Source organism: Biomphalaria glabrata, chromosome 1 (assembly GCF_947242115.1).
Source record: "Biomphalaria glabrata chromosome 1, xgBioGlab47.1, whole genome shotgun sequence".
NCBI lineage: Eukaryota > Metazoa > Mollusca > Gastropoda > Planorbidae > Biomphalaria > Biomphalaria glabrata.
Genome location: NC_074711.1, coordinates 64513172 through 64527400, shown reverse-complemented (window position 1 = coordinate 64527400; position 14229 = coordinate 64513172). Strand labels below are relative to the sequence as shown.

Below are 14229 nucleotides of genomic sequence, written 5' to 3'. Positions count from 1 at the left end.
AGAGTCTAGGTATTGGGATCTCCATATAATATGAGAAACTGCATCTTGTCCTCACGTAATTATTTTGCTAAATGTAGACCTGTAAGTTATTGTTTGACCGTAAAGTATCGATAAATTATACCTGAACAGACACACAAAACAGTCCAAGGTGTGATTCAAACTAGATCTAATACCATGATTAGGCCTAAAATGTAAACATAGGTAGGCATACCATCGCGCATACTGAATAAAATAATTTAATAAGCGAATTCCCGCGCCTTTATTGCGCAATCTTCTTATTTGAAGGTGAAAATCCTATATGCTTCACAGAACAATGTGACCAATAACAAGAAAAGGAAATCTGAGCAATGGATGGAAGTTAAATCGAAGGCCACAGATAAATGGTCCATTTCGATTACGTTTATACTATGTTCCATTCATAATCTTGCAGAAATGGCTAACTCTATATCTTGTTTAGAATTGTTATTGCTGAAGCATTTTTTTTTTCATCAATGGTACACGACGAACACCACATCCATTTCTAGGTCTACCTGTCCTCAAAATCATTCTGTTAAGTTTAATAATGTATCGATAACTGAACGCATGCATACAATTAACTCTATTATCTTTTTTAAAAAATATAGTAGGCCTTATGCTGCTTTTTAATCGCTAGAAGTGTGGGCCCTAAAAGGATGAAGCCTACTAGTAGCACTGAACGTATAACGATGTAGACTATTACATTATTTTGGAAAATGTGTTAGCTTAAATTAGCATTACACTGTTGAGACCGTAAAAGATTTTTTTTTTAAACACGACGCTCAGGGGGCCCTGGTAACAAGAGAATATTATAAAACCTTTAGCAATTTAATACATCCTATAGCGGCATTCATGAGGCCCTTTAGGTGGTCCTACCGGCCCACCGGGCATTTGCCCTAATACCCATATAGCCAGTCCGCCCCTGTGTACTATTTATATGTTTCTAATAAGAATTTGATAAGTTCCTCCCTCTCTCTGGCGTAAGAAAGTCTGGATGCTTGAGTTTTTAATACCGTATATTCGTATCAGTATTTAGTCAAATGGCATTGTAACTTCTGAAATATAATTTATCAGTTTGTAGTCTTCCGTAACGCCATAACATGTCCAAGAGTGCCAAAGAATGGAAAATAATAAAGAGAAAGTTGAATGTCTAAGGTCACAAACATATGTTCTGGGATTTTCGTTCTTTAAAAGCTGACGAGATCATATTACGTAATACATTTAAATAGTTTCTGATTTGATCTATAGACTTAAATGCACATAGATCTAACTAGTTTTTTACTTCTATGAACAATCGATTGACTGATCCCATGGAATTTGCAAGACAATATGAACTGCTGAACAAACAAGATTTCTTGTTGGACATGAGGCCTTGCCTTGTCATGGTGATAATCATATCGCTTGCCATCAAATTGACTGATTAATAAAAATCGGACTGTTTATTGAGCTGTATGCTCAATGTGGATTGTGGACCAATGATCGTACCTATGCACTATAGTTGGCAGTGACCTAAGATCTTATCTACCTTAAAGCTTACTTAAACGTAATTATTGCTATACTTTTATAACTTTGTTCTTTCGCGTCTCTCTCTCTCTCTCTCTCTCTATATATATATATATATATATATATATAGGCCTATATATATATATATATATATATATATATTGTGATGTTGCTAGTTCAGGCTGTCTTGAAGTCAACCAATTACTCTGCAATCGTTTGGGTGTAATTGTTCGGGTGTATTACGTGTAGTTGACCAACAACACAAACAAGAACCATACAACACCTGTTTTAACAAGTGTAGAGATGTAGTCGAACGATGATGAACTATTCAACATGTATTTATTATGATAAAGGGCCACAGTAGAAGTCTCTGTCACTAAACACGTCGTTACCCTGGAATATTCTATCGCTAACTGATTTTCCGGTCTCTAACCCAACATATCCCAAACGTCACTAGTCCCGTTCAATATGCGTCTACTATGGTGCGTCGCTAAATAACTAAAATAACTAACCTATATAAATAAGGTGTCTAACAGATTCCTCCCCCCCTTGAAAAAAAAATATGTCAATATTTTTCCACTACTGTCAAGTCTTACAAGGGCATTTTCAATTTAAGGGGAAGACCACAAACATAAAATCTTGACATCTTCATCTTGACATCTTCATCTTGACAGTTCCTCATATTCACGTCAATGTTCATAACAGTTCATAACATTCCAAAATCATCTTCATTAGTACACAGTTCATCATGGAGGAAAATGTGGCATCATATGGGCACGTCACACGTCACAAATGTTCTTCACTGGCAGTAATCTGATAAAATACAATATTTCAAAAAAACAATTATAAACTTTATTTACACATTCAATAAATTTTTTTTCTTACCACCCTTTTATACGCTTTTGTCCATTTTTCTTTTATACTCACCCTTTTCCATAGAACTAACTTTCGTCAATGATATATGAAATGATTCACATAAAAAAAAATATCCATACTTACTTTTAAATGCTTAACATCAACTTTACTTATCTCCCCTTTTCATAACATATAAATGGTGTCAATATATTAATATATATTACATAATCAATATACTCATAGTTTATTTACAAACTTATTTCATTTCAATGTCATTCTAGACAATAAATCAGCTACAATATTCATAGATCCACTAATAGCTTTCACTTCAAATTTATACTCCTGTAGTGCTAAGAACCATCTATAAACACGACTGTTTTTCATGCTCTTTTGCTGTATATACTGAATAGGTTTATGATCAGTTAATAATATGAATTTCCTTCCTATTAAATAGCTCTCTAGCTTAGTAATTACCCATATTACAGCTAAGGCTTCTCTTTCAATGACACTATATTTTTTCTCTGCCTCTGACAATTTTCTACTTACATATAATATAGGATGTAAGTTATCATAGTTCTGCATTAGACAACCACCAATAGCATTACCAGATGCATCAGTTGTGACATAAAATATTTTGTCTTTATCAGGTAGTCTTAATATTAGTTCATGACTAAAAACATCTTTAATTCTGTCAATAGCTTTCACACATTCCTCATTACAAACTACTTTTTGAGGTTTTCCTTTTTTAAGTAAGTCATTTAGTGGATTCACTATTTCTGCTAAGTTTTTTATAAACTTTCTGTAATAATTTACTATTCCCAATATGCTTTTAATTTGTCTTTTTGTTGTAGGTATTTCAATATTAAGTACTTTCTTTATGTTATCTTCAATAGGGCTAATCATGTTGTTATTTATTTTATGTCCTAAGAAAATTATTTCCTCCAATCCTATTTCTACTTTTTCTGCTTGAATTGTAAGTCCACTTTCTTTTATTATTTTGAATACTTCTTTTACATCTACCAAATGTTCCTCCCAACTATTATTAAAAATACATATGTCATCTAAATAGCAAATAACATTTTCTTTGTTTCCAATTATCATGTTCATCATTCTATTAAATGTGGCAGGTGCATTTACTAATCCAAAACTCATATAATTCCATTGAAAAATACCATATGGTGTTACAAATGCTGTGTAAGGTTTTGCATTTTCTGTTAAAGGTATTTGCCAATAACCTTTAGTTAAATCCAATTTAGTAAAAAATTTTGCTCCATTTAATTTATGTAAAATATCCTCTATATTTGGCATTGGATATGGGTCAAATTCTGTGATGTTGTTAATTTTCCTATAATCAATACATAACCTTATATCTCCATTCTTCTTTTTGGCTATCACAATTGGTGAAGCATAAGGAGATGTTGATGGCTCAATTATACCTGATTCTAGTAAATTGTCTATTTCTTTCTTTACTTTGTCTTGTAAATGTAACGGTATTCTATATGGCTTAAGCTTGATAGGTTTTGTGTCTGTTACTTTAATGTCATGTTTAATAATATTTGTTTTTCCTGGTATGCTGGAAAAAATTTCTTTGTATTCCTGTATTATTTTAGTTATGTCTTTTGACTTTTCCTTAGTTAGATTATTAAGATTAATCTTTTGCCAAGTTTGATTCTCTTTTGTTTCTATTACAGGTATTTCCTTAATATCATTTTCATTGTGATTTTCATTTGTTATTATCATCAAGCATTCTTCTCTTTCTGAAAATTTATTTTCTATTTCCTCCTGAATGTTTTGTATTAACTCATCTTCTCTATCATGATACAGTTTCAAATTATTTATGTGATATGTTTTAATTTTCCCATTTATTTCAATTTGATAATTCACATCATTAATTTGTTTTATCACCTTAAATGGACCTTTCCATTGTTTACCAATTTTATTTTTCAGGTCATTTATTAATATTAATACATTGTTTCCTACTTCTAGTGTTTTCAATTGTCTTTTCTTATTTATATTCTCATGAGCACTTTGTTTGTATTTCTTATTGTTGTTATATGCTTGAGTCCATATTTCTTTCAATTCTGTTGTAATTGTTGTTTCACTGTCATTATTTAATTTATTCTCATTGTCTATTAGATTTTCTTTAAAAACATCTAATTCATCTCTGGGTTTTCTTCCATGTATTATTTCATATGGTGAAAATTGTGTTGCTTCATGGATGTTGTTTCTATGAGCAAATAGTACATAGTTAATGTAATGATCCCACTTGTTCTGATTATTCTGAATTATCTTTGTTAGTGATCTTTTTAATGATCCACCATATCGTTCACATAAACCGTTACTCTCCGGGTGGTAAACCGAAGAGTATATGTGTTGTATATTGTATTGTTTAGTCCATTTCTTAAATTGTTCTGACTTAAACTGAGATCCCTGATCACTCAATATAATTTTAGGTATACCATGTCTTGTAATTACTTTTTGAGTTATGGCATTAATGATATTTTCTGCACTTGTATTTGATAATGGGATTGCCTCTGGGTATCTACTAAACATGTCTATTACTGTTAGAATGTATTTGTTATTATTTTCAGTTTGAATTAAAGGACCTATTAAATCAATAGATACTTTCTGAAATGGTGCTGTAGGTTCATCCATTTCTTGAATAGGTGCTTTATTCACTAGGCTTTTGTTAGATCTCTTTTGACATATGTCACATGAGTTTATGTATTTGTTGATTGTTGCTTTCATTTTGGGCCAAAATACTTGTTTTGACAAATTCCTATAACATTTCTTTACTCCCCTATGTGCTGCTAAATTATTATCATGTGTCATGATTAAAACATCTTTCCAATATTTCTGTGGTAAGACAAGTTGTTTTATTTTCTTGTTATCATTACTTGTTTGTCTAAATAATATTTTATTCTCTATACAAAATTTCTCCATTGGATTATTATTGTTTTTATCTAATATTCTTGAATAAATTTTCCCAATAATATTGTCATTCATTTGTTCTAATGCAAATGTGGGTATTGTTTCTTTTTCACTTTGAGATATTTGTGTTTCAAGACTATTTTGTGTTTCATTTTCTATCTCTCTTTTCTTAATATCTGTATTTTCTATTTGTATTACATTACTGGTTTCTTTTTCTTTATCATTACTTATTACATTTATTGTATTTTTCTGTTTCTCATCTTGTTTATCCATTGATCTTGTTATTACCATACTTGTTATATTTTGTGTTTCTATGTTTTCATGATTTTGTCTTATGTTTTTGTATTTATTTTGCCAGTCTTCTAATTCTTTTCTTGAACATTCTTTAACTCCTTTTATGTTTCCTACTAACATATCATATCTCATTTCTGGTATTGCAATGCCATCACAATAACCAGTGAAAAATGGAGTTTCAATGTACACCCTTATAGCTTTAAATTCCCTTACAGTGCCATCTGCTAATTCTACTTTCTTAGTAAACCCTTTATACCAATGAGGTTTGACAAATTTAGTTTTTACTGCCAAAGTGTTGCAACCTGAATCCCTGATTAATTCCACCGAAATTCTATCTACAAACCCTGGGTACACTGCAAAATTGTTCCTATTTCCTTCCATGAAATATATCCTATCTGTACCTTTATTTTTGTATTCCCTACTGTAACTCCTATTTCTATAATTTCCCCTGTCATTCCTATCTCTACTCCTATATCTACTGTTATTTTGTTCATTGTATCTATTTCTACTTCCAGACCTACTATTCCCTCTTCTACAGTTAGCTGCTATATGACCTTTTCCTTGACATTTAAAACAGATTATTTCACTATATTTTCTATTTCCACTATTTGATCTGTTTCTATTTCTACTTCTATCAACATTTTCTTTGGTGTATCCTATTAAATCTACTTTGCTCTTATCCCTATCAGAAAATGGTTTATTTGGATAGGCATTTTTATATACTCTCATTATCTCTGTTATTTCATCTATAGTTTTGGGGTTTCTTTCTCTAATAAAAGATTGTAATTGAGGATCACATTTATTTACAAAGTTGTCCACTAAAATAAAATTTTTTAATCCCTCATAAGAGTTATTCACTTTTTCTAATTTTACCCACTTATTGAAAAAATCCTTTTCCATATTAATGGTAGTTTGGGGTTCTATTTCTAATGATGGTATATTGTCAAAGTATTTCTTTCTAAAAGTTGTAGCATTATGACCATAGGCATTCAATAACTCTCTTTTTAAAACCTGATAGCTATCATCAATATGATGGTCATGATTTTGGCATATTGTTAGAGCTTGACCATGAACAAAGTCTATCAGTATTTCAGACCATTCTTCTTCAGGCATATTAAATGTAGACATTTTTGCCTCATATCTTTTCAGGAAATCACCAATGTCATCCTTCTGTTCATCAAAACTTTGTATTTTTCTCTTTAGCCATGTTTGTGAATTAGGGTTGTCTCTTTGAGTGGTATAATTATTTGAGTTATTAGTGTTATTTCCTTGTTCAGTTTGGGCTCTGGCTTGTGCTGCATCCAATCTCATCTTCTCCATTTTAGCTTCATGTTCTCGGTCCTCTTTTTGCTTCTCATATTCTTCCTTTCTGATCCTATCTTGTCTCTCTACCTCTTGTCTTTGACGTTCTTCTTGTCTTTCTATCTCTTGTCTTTGACGTTCTTCTTGTCTTTCTATCTCTTGTCTTTGACGTTCTGTTTCCTCCTTCACAACTTGCTGTACATAAGCTGCTAAGTCCTTTCCTTTTAACTCCATGGCCTTTCCATCCTGCATAGCTGTTTCCTTAACCTCCTTAAGGTCCACATATGATGATGTAGCCATTGTGTTTTATATTTTATATATATTTTTACTTGGCCTATATTAGTTATGGCTATACTTTAAACTTATTTTATATTTAAGTTTTTCCACACTTTTATACAAATTTTAAATGATATGTCTCTATCTATAGATTTAGTAAATGTATAAATCTAGTCTGAGTTATTATGGTTATATTCAAATCTGTATATTAGGTCCAGTATTACACACAAATTTAAATCTAGTATATTATAGTATGTATAATAATACTATTTAGATCTATAGTTATCAAGAGCACTATGACTTTTAGATCTAGTATGAATAACTATGATCAATTTTAAAACCTGGTATGACTGAAGTCACAGTGAAGTGTTTAGAGTAAATTCAAAGACTGTCTAGAGTCTAGATCTAGAGTAGATTATGGTTCTATTTCACCATGCGAAACAAATATGTGTATACAGTGTCAAATATATCTTCAACAAGATATATATATCTAGAATGTACTACCTTCATTCATCTTCAACTTAATAATATTTCAAAGTAGAGTCTAGATAATTAAATTGTACCAAAGAGATGTACAACAATTTGCAGATCTAAATTTAGCCAGACGATAGTGTTTGACTACATAGCCAGTTTCGGCATTATTCTCATGGCAAAATCATAATTGATTTTAACCGCTCAAACTAAAATTATTTTAGTCTGATTCACAATGAAAGAATCCTACCCGCACTTTCTATCATTAAGTGAAAAAAAATACAGATCTAATTAAATTAATAAAAATAAATAATTTAAAATAATATAAACAAATGAAATAATTAAATGAGACTATCGCTATGGGTTGGGATGTGACAATATGGCACACAATGATAACGTCACGAAGTAACCAGGCAACAACGGATATGACGTTTACACAAACAAAACAAATTACAATCCTAAACGTATAATATAGCTTTTCATCTAAATTACGTCTTCTACCCCGACGGGTTTTAAGGCGCACCACCTGATTTTACTCAGGCTAACGTACCAAATTTAGACAAAATCTATTTCTAAGGGCAATCTAAACATATACTAATAAGAAAAATGGCACTTAGCTTTTGATAAGAAAGATCCCTTTGTTCGGACTCCCGAATATGCTAGATCACAACAAATTCCACTGCCTCTCTTCCAGTTCTGACTCTGTTCTCCGGTGCTACCAGTATCCCACGTAATGCCACAGATGTCCTGATATGCCACAGCAAAATGTTCCAGTTTCTTTGACGACTGTTGATGACCGTATGTGTAGTTCCGACGACTTTGTATACACAGTTACTGACGAATAAGTTAACGGTTCTTCTAGCGATGACTTGACTTGTGTAGATGATTACTGACAAATAACAGTCTCTTGACGGCAACTTGATCTGGACGACTGACGAATAACGAATTTCTTGACGATGACTTGATCTGGGCTGACGAATAACGGCTTTCTTGACGATGGCTTGATCTGGGCTGACGAATAACGGTTCTCTAAAATAGTTCACTGCTTCTGCTGCTACTCTGGTAGTACGACGAAGTTTGCTGTTGTACTCTGCTTCATTAGACCAAACTGTCCAATGCAGACTAGGTGAAACCAAGGTCACCTCCGACGACGTTCCGTTACACGATTAACGGTTTTCAACGAAATTAAGTGGATGTAGCTGTTTCCACAACTTCACTGCTAACAAGTCTAGGTATGGTCTAGACCGACGAATACTAGATATATCAATGTTCAGTAATGATAAAGATTACTTCACTAACCTTCCAAAGGTTAAACACAGTGACCGTTATAAACGTGGCAAGCAACCGGTTCAATGAGCAAACTGCTCCACAAGAATCTCTCCAAGGGTAAGACGACAGAGCGATTTCGATTTAGTTAGCTACCAAACTTGTAGTACTCACAATACTTCTGACAGCGGGCAAACTGTCCTTCTCGAAACTGACGAGGTAAAACTTGATACTCGATGTGGCTCCTATGACGAAGAAAAAATATGTCCAACAGGTTCACTAACGATCTCTCACCCGTTATGAATGAACGGTTTCTCTGGTTGTAGGTCGATTCAGCATATGAAGATCAGGCGTTGCGATGATTACGGTCCTGACGAAGGTCACCCTGAGTTAACGGCTCGTTGAACGTGCGATCAAACAGGCGACGACTGCATGTAGATCTAGAACAAAGTCACTCTGCGATACTGCTGTGTTCAGCCGTACTCCGATGAAATCTTATATCTTCGAGTGCACGACCCTCACCTGAGTAAACGTTCTGCTTCGAGGTCCGGTACGATGTTCGGACTTCGGGCGTCGGGGGTCGCCACTGTGATGTTGCTAGTTCAGGCTGTCTTGAAGTCAACCAATTACTCTGCAATCGTTTGGGTGTAATTGTTCGGGTGTATTACGTGTAGTTGACCAACAACACAAACAAGAACCATACAACACCTGTTTTAACAAGTGTAGAGATGTAGTCGAACGATGATGAACTATTCAACATGTATTTATTATGATAAAGGGCCACAGTAGAAGTCTCTGTCACTAAACACGTCGTTACCCTGGAATATTCTATCGCTAACTGATTTTCCGGTCTCTAACCCAACATATCCCAAACGTCACTAGTCCCGTTCAATATGCGTCTACTATGGTGCGTCGCTAAATAACTAAAATAACTAACCTATATAAATAAGGTGTCTAACAATATATATATATTATTAATCAATTAAAAAGAAAATAATGTAAATGATTTGGCAATTAACGTTGTCTTAATTAGGCCCTACTGTTTTCACAAATGGTTTTTCCTTCTACAAAAAGACTGAAATAGTTTAATCTTGGATTTAAACTAAACGTTTACAATAATTTTCAACCACTGATGCATTTAATTAAAGCCTTACTTATAGGCTAAAGTACATAGATTATAATTTGGATAGAATTATCATGCTACAAACTGTCACTATTGCATGCTAATATATTCCAGGCTTGATCAGGTCAAATTCAATTTTCTTATGTCAGCTTTATCTGTAGGAATGTGTACTACTATATGAATGATAAAAAAAAAAAAAAAAAAAACTAGGTCCAACATAGATATAGGCTACAGTGATATGCTGAGTTATTTTTACTGAAGCAAAGAATAGTTCATTTTTATCAGCTACGTTTTTGAAAATATCTAGGTAAGGTTGTTTTTTTTTTTCAGTCTTGGAGAAAAAGGATCTCTTTGAAGTGCGAAGTTGGTGACAGATACAAGAATGACATGCAGGGCCGGATTTATGCTTGATATGGCCCCAATTCAACCTATTTGAGATATGGGAACCCTTTTTAATCAACGTAAGACATTTTTTTTCTTAGCGATTTCTGCAGAATGATTGAAAATATACTGAAACCTTTTTTTTTTTTTTTTTTTTTTTGGGGGGGGGGGGGTCCCCAAGCAAGTGGAGCTCCTAAGCTACAGCCTGTGTTTCCTATAGTTAAATCTAGCAGTGGTGACAAGCTACCAGCCTTCGCGTGGTAGTTTTATTGAAACGTCTTTGAGAGGACAAAGACAAGATAACAGATAACATGTTGATTGACCCCGGAGGTTGACCGTAAAGGTCTGAGATAGGCCTAACTGCACTAAGTGGGATTCATTCGCCACCGTGGAATTAACGGTATAGTCTCTGAAGAATGAAAGCCCTATTCCTGAGGTGCTCTGCCAAGACCAGTCGTCATAGTAAGCCTGAACATTAATCTGTGGCGTGGAAACCTGTGGTCAATGGTGATCAATAGCTCGTTGCACGTCAGTGTTTAGGGTTTAGGCCTACTGTGACGATTGGTCTCGGCTCGGCTTTCGGTCCCGCTCGAGTAGTCTAACAGTTGAAAATTGACGCTGCATAGCTGGTATGATACGTCTAATTTTTTTTTCAAGTCAGTTGCATTGCTTTTATCGGACAGAGTGGGAGACGATGAATAATACATATGGTCATTCAGACTCATTCTTAGTTTAGAGTCATTTTGAAATTTGCAAGAAAATCAAACACGCCTACATTTTGCTTCCATCCGCCTATAATTTGAGGACTATTTAACAAACTTATCTCCGTCCATAATGCAAAGTTTAGGCCTACTAATGTCTACTATTCAGATCTAGGCCTACTAATGTCTACTATTCAGATCTAGGCCTACTTTCCTTGTGATGCAATATTTTTTTTCCGATGCAAATATTGCATGGCTCAGAGTTAAGTGTTAATATAAGATGAAGGACAACATTCACATGTGGGTCAGCGTGGTACATTGATAAAATGAAGGTGACTGTCAGGTGACTGTTGCACAATGACAAAGTAGATCAGTGACATGTTATTGGAATAAAACTTTAATGCAACAATAGTCTAAATGTAGTCTGAAGAAATCATGTTCAGACCTACATAAACTTGACATTAACATAATAATCAATAAGTTTGTTTCCTTGGTGCTGCTATTGGATAGCTGACTATGTTAATCTCTTGTTCATTCTGAATAAAACTAAAAGTTGTCTCCATTTTAAGAACACACAAACTTAATATGCTGATTACTTTCATGATTTATATTTACATATCCCCTTTTAGGGTCTGTAATGGTGTGTGTGTGTGTGTGTGGAAGGGACGATGTAATAATTACTTTGTTTTTCTATCGCGTGTAATGAAATAATTTGAAGTCATTGCATGACCGAGATGTTTCATGTGAATATTTTTATACTGTGAGAGAGAGAGGGGGTTGGAGGAGAAAGAGGGAGACAGAGAGAGAAGGAAGAGAGAAAGGGAGAGAGAGACAGTTTTACTATTACGCCTATAATCGGCCTATAGGGCCTATTATAAAGTAGGAAAAATAAATTAGACATTGGTGTAAAATAAATTCTTCCCGTCTGTGGCCCCAGCAATATGTTGATTCTCATCCCTAGGGTCTTTACGATAGGCCAATGACGAATAGAGGCGATATGTTATCTCAATAGTCAGTGACCTAAATTTGGAGAAGAGAGAGAGAGAGAGAGAGAATCATGTTAAACAACTGTAGTTGTTTTATTTCGTAGCCTATAGGCCTTCAAGTCTATCTATAGCTTTATGATAGTAGGTAGTAGGGTCTTGAATGGTTCTACGTGCTGTTGGATAAATTATCACGAGTAGTCACATTAGATCCGCAAGAAGATCCGGGGGTAAAACCTCACATTTATTTTTGAAGGCCCTTCATTACCTAGATTCTATATTTAAATGTAGATCTAGCCTACATTATTTTTATCTTCTTTGTTTCGGGTGACGTTTTTTTTTTCTTATCTGCACATTTCTTATTCCATGTGCTAGGATAAATTCGCACAAGTGCTCCTTCTTCTAGAGCCATTTGAGCGTGGAACGGGTTGCCTGAATCAGCCAGGATCATCCAAAGCCAATGACTTAGCCGAGTTTTAAGTAAGCCAATGTAATTAACATGCACGATTAGATTGACACATGAATACGCGTAGGACGTAATTATATCATCTGTAATTATAAGATAAGATAACATTATCAGCTGGGTCTGTAAAAGTGTGAGAGCCAAAGCAAAAACCCATAGCAAAAAAAAAAACATTAATTAAAACACATAGAAAGATATGACTCCTCACAGACCTATTTAACCGAAGGACACAGTCACAGTCAACTTGAAGCAGATTGTGGGAATTAAAGGCTATTAAGTTGATTTATTACATTTAATTTTTAGGCCTTGATCCAAAATTATATTCTATACAATTACAGTAAATTAATGTAATTATGTATGCTACGTGTAGGGGACTACTTAATGAAATAGGCCTATAACGGCAAAACCAACAAGTAGGCCTATCTACGTTATTATTTTTTTTTATAAAGAGATTGATGTTCGATCTAGAATAATCTAGATCAATGTCTACCACACTGTTTCCTTAACGGAACACTTCGTACATTCTGAATATTTAACGGAACACTTTACTACTAGTTTATTATTTCAGTAGTTCGTGGAACAGATGGAACACCTATTCAGACCTCGCGGAACACTAGGGTTCCGCGGAACACAGTTTGGGAAACACTGTTCCAGATATCTAATAATATTAATGTCATCGATACCAAAGATTAATAAAATGAGTGCAGTGCTTCACATGACAACGCAAACCCATTTGCGACCGGTATATTTTTCCACATCTGATGCAGACAAAAGCCGTTCTCCGCAGAAGGTCTATTTTAGTTTTCTGCGCCTGTCTTCTACAAGGGCACTTCTTCAGGCCCAGCGGCCTTCGTGAAAGCTCTCTAACAAGATATAAACTGGAATAGATTTAGACTAGTATATAATATTAGATCTATATTTATTCTATATGCATGGGCCCCGCCGCAAAACACCATTTCTGGTATTGAAAGACAACAAAATGCAGATTCTGAGGTATCTACAATGCATTTTCCTGCTATTAAAAAAGTTTTATTTCAAAAACCTAATAAGCTATTCTTACTGACTTAGACCCTCTCGCGCCGTTTGGCGCATTTGCCGTCAAGCTGTTTCCACAAAAATCTGTCATTGGTAATGTCCGAAGCCTCTTCCCACCTGCTCTGAGGACCTCCATGAATGTGTAGCGCCAAATTGTACTAGGATGTCATCGCAACTCTTATTATGCGTAATTCATTTTGTCGGAGAAAATGTCACGCAAACCTCATGCGACGCTCTGTCACAATCTTACTAAGGGGTCGACTCACAGTTCGGCATAGGATCTCCTTGATTTAGACCCGATCTCTATAACTGACTCCTGAAACCTGTCTTATAGCCATCTTTGTTGAGCCACATTTAGTGTTTTCAATTTCGGCAGATGACTTTTCACTGCACTTTATTAATGGAGCCCCGCCACTGGTAGAAATGTGTAACCTCTCTTGAATACGCTCTTGGAATTAGGTGACTGTAGTTTGCTTTAGATCGAAAATGGAAGTTTTACCTCAAAATCATCTGTTGGGAGTTTTAAACTAAAAATCTCTGGAGTTGGTTTTTTTTGTAAATCAAAACCCCATTTAGCTACGGTCATAGAATTTGGTAACTGTAGTTTGCTTTAGAATAATATTGACGATA

General features: G+C 34.2%; 2 long non-coding RNA genes across 2 annotated transcripts; one reads left to right on the top strand and one right to left on the bottom strand.

Annotated features, from left to right (window-relative positions):
* The first annotated feature begins 1054 nt into the window (after window positions 1–1054).
* On the top strand, window positions 1055–12818 carry LOC129922347 (uncharacterized). Its single transcript, XR_008774350.1, has 3 exons — window positions 1055–1558; window positions 10367–10497; window positions 12477–12818. It is a non-coding gene; the product is annotated as an uncharacterized LOC129922347 (long non-coding RNA).
* LOC129922345 (uncharacterized) lies at window positions 1841–9876 on the bottom strand. The gene is made up of 2 exons (XR_008774349.1): window positions 7681–9876; window positions 1841–2331 (listed from the first exon to the last, which is right to left on the bottom strand). It is a non-coding gene; the product is annotated as an uncharacterized LOC129922345 (long non-coding RNA).
* Window positions 12819–14229: the final 1411 nt, after the last annotated feature.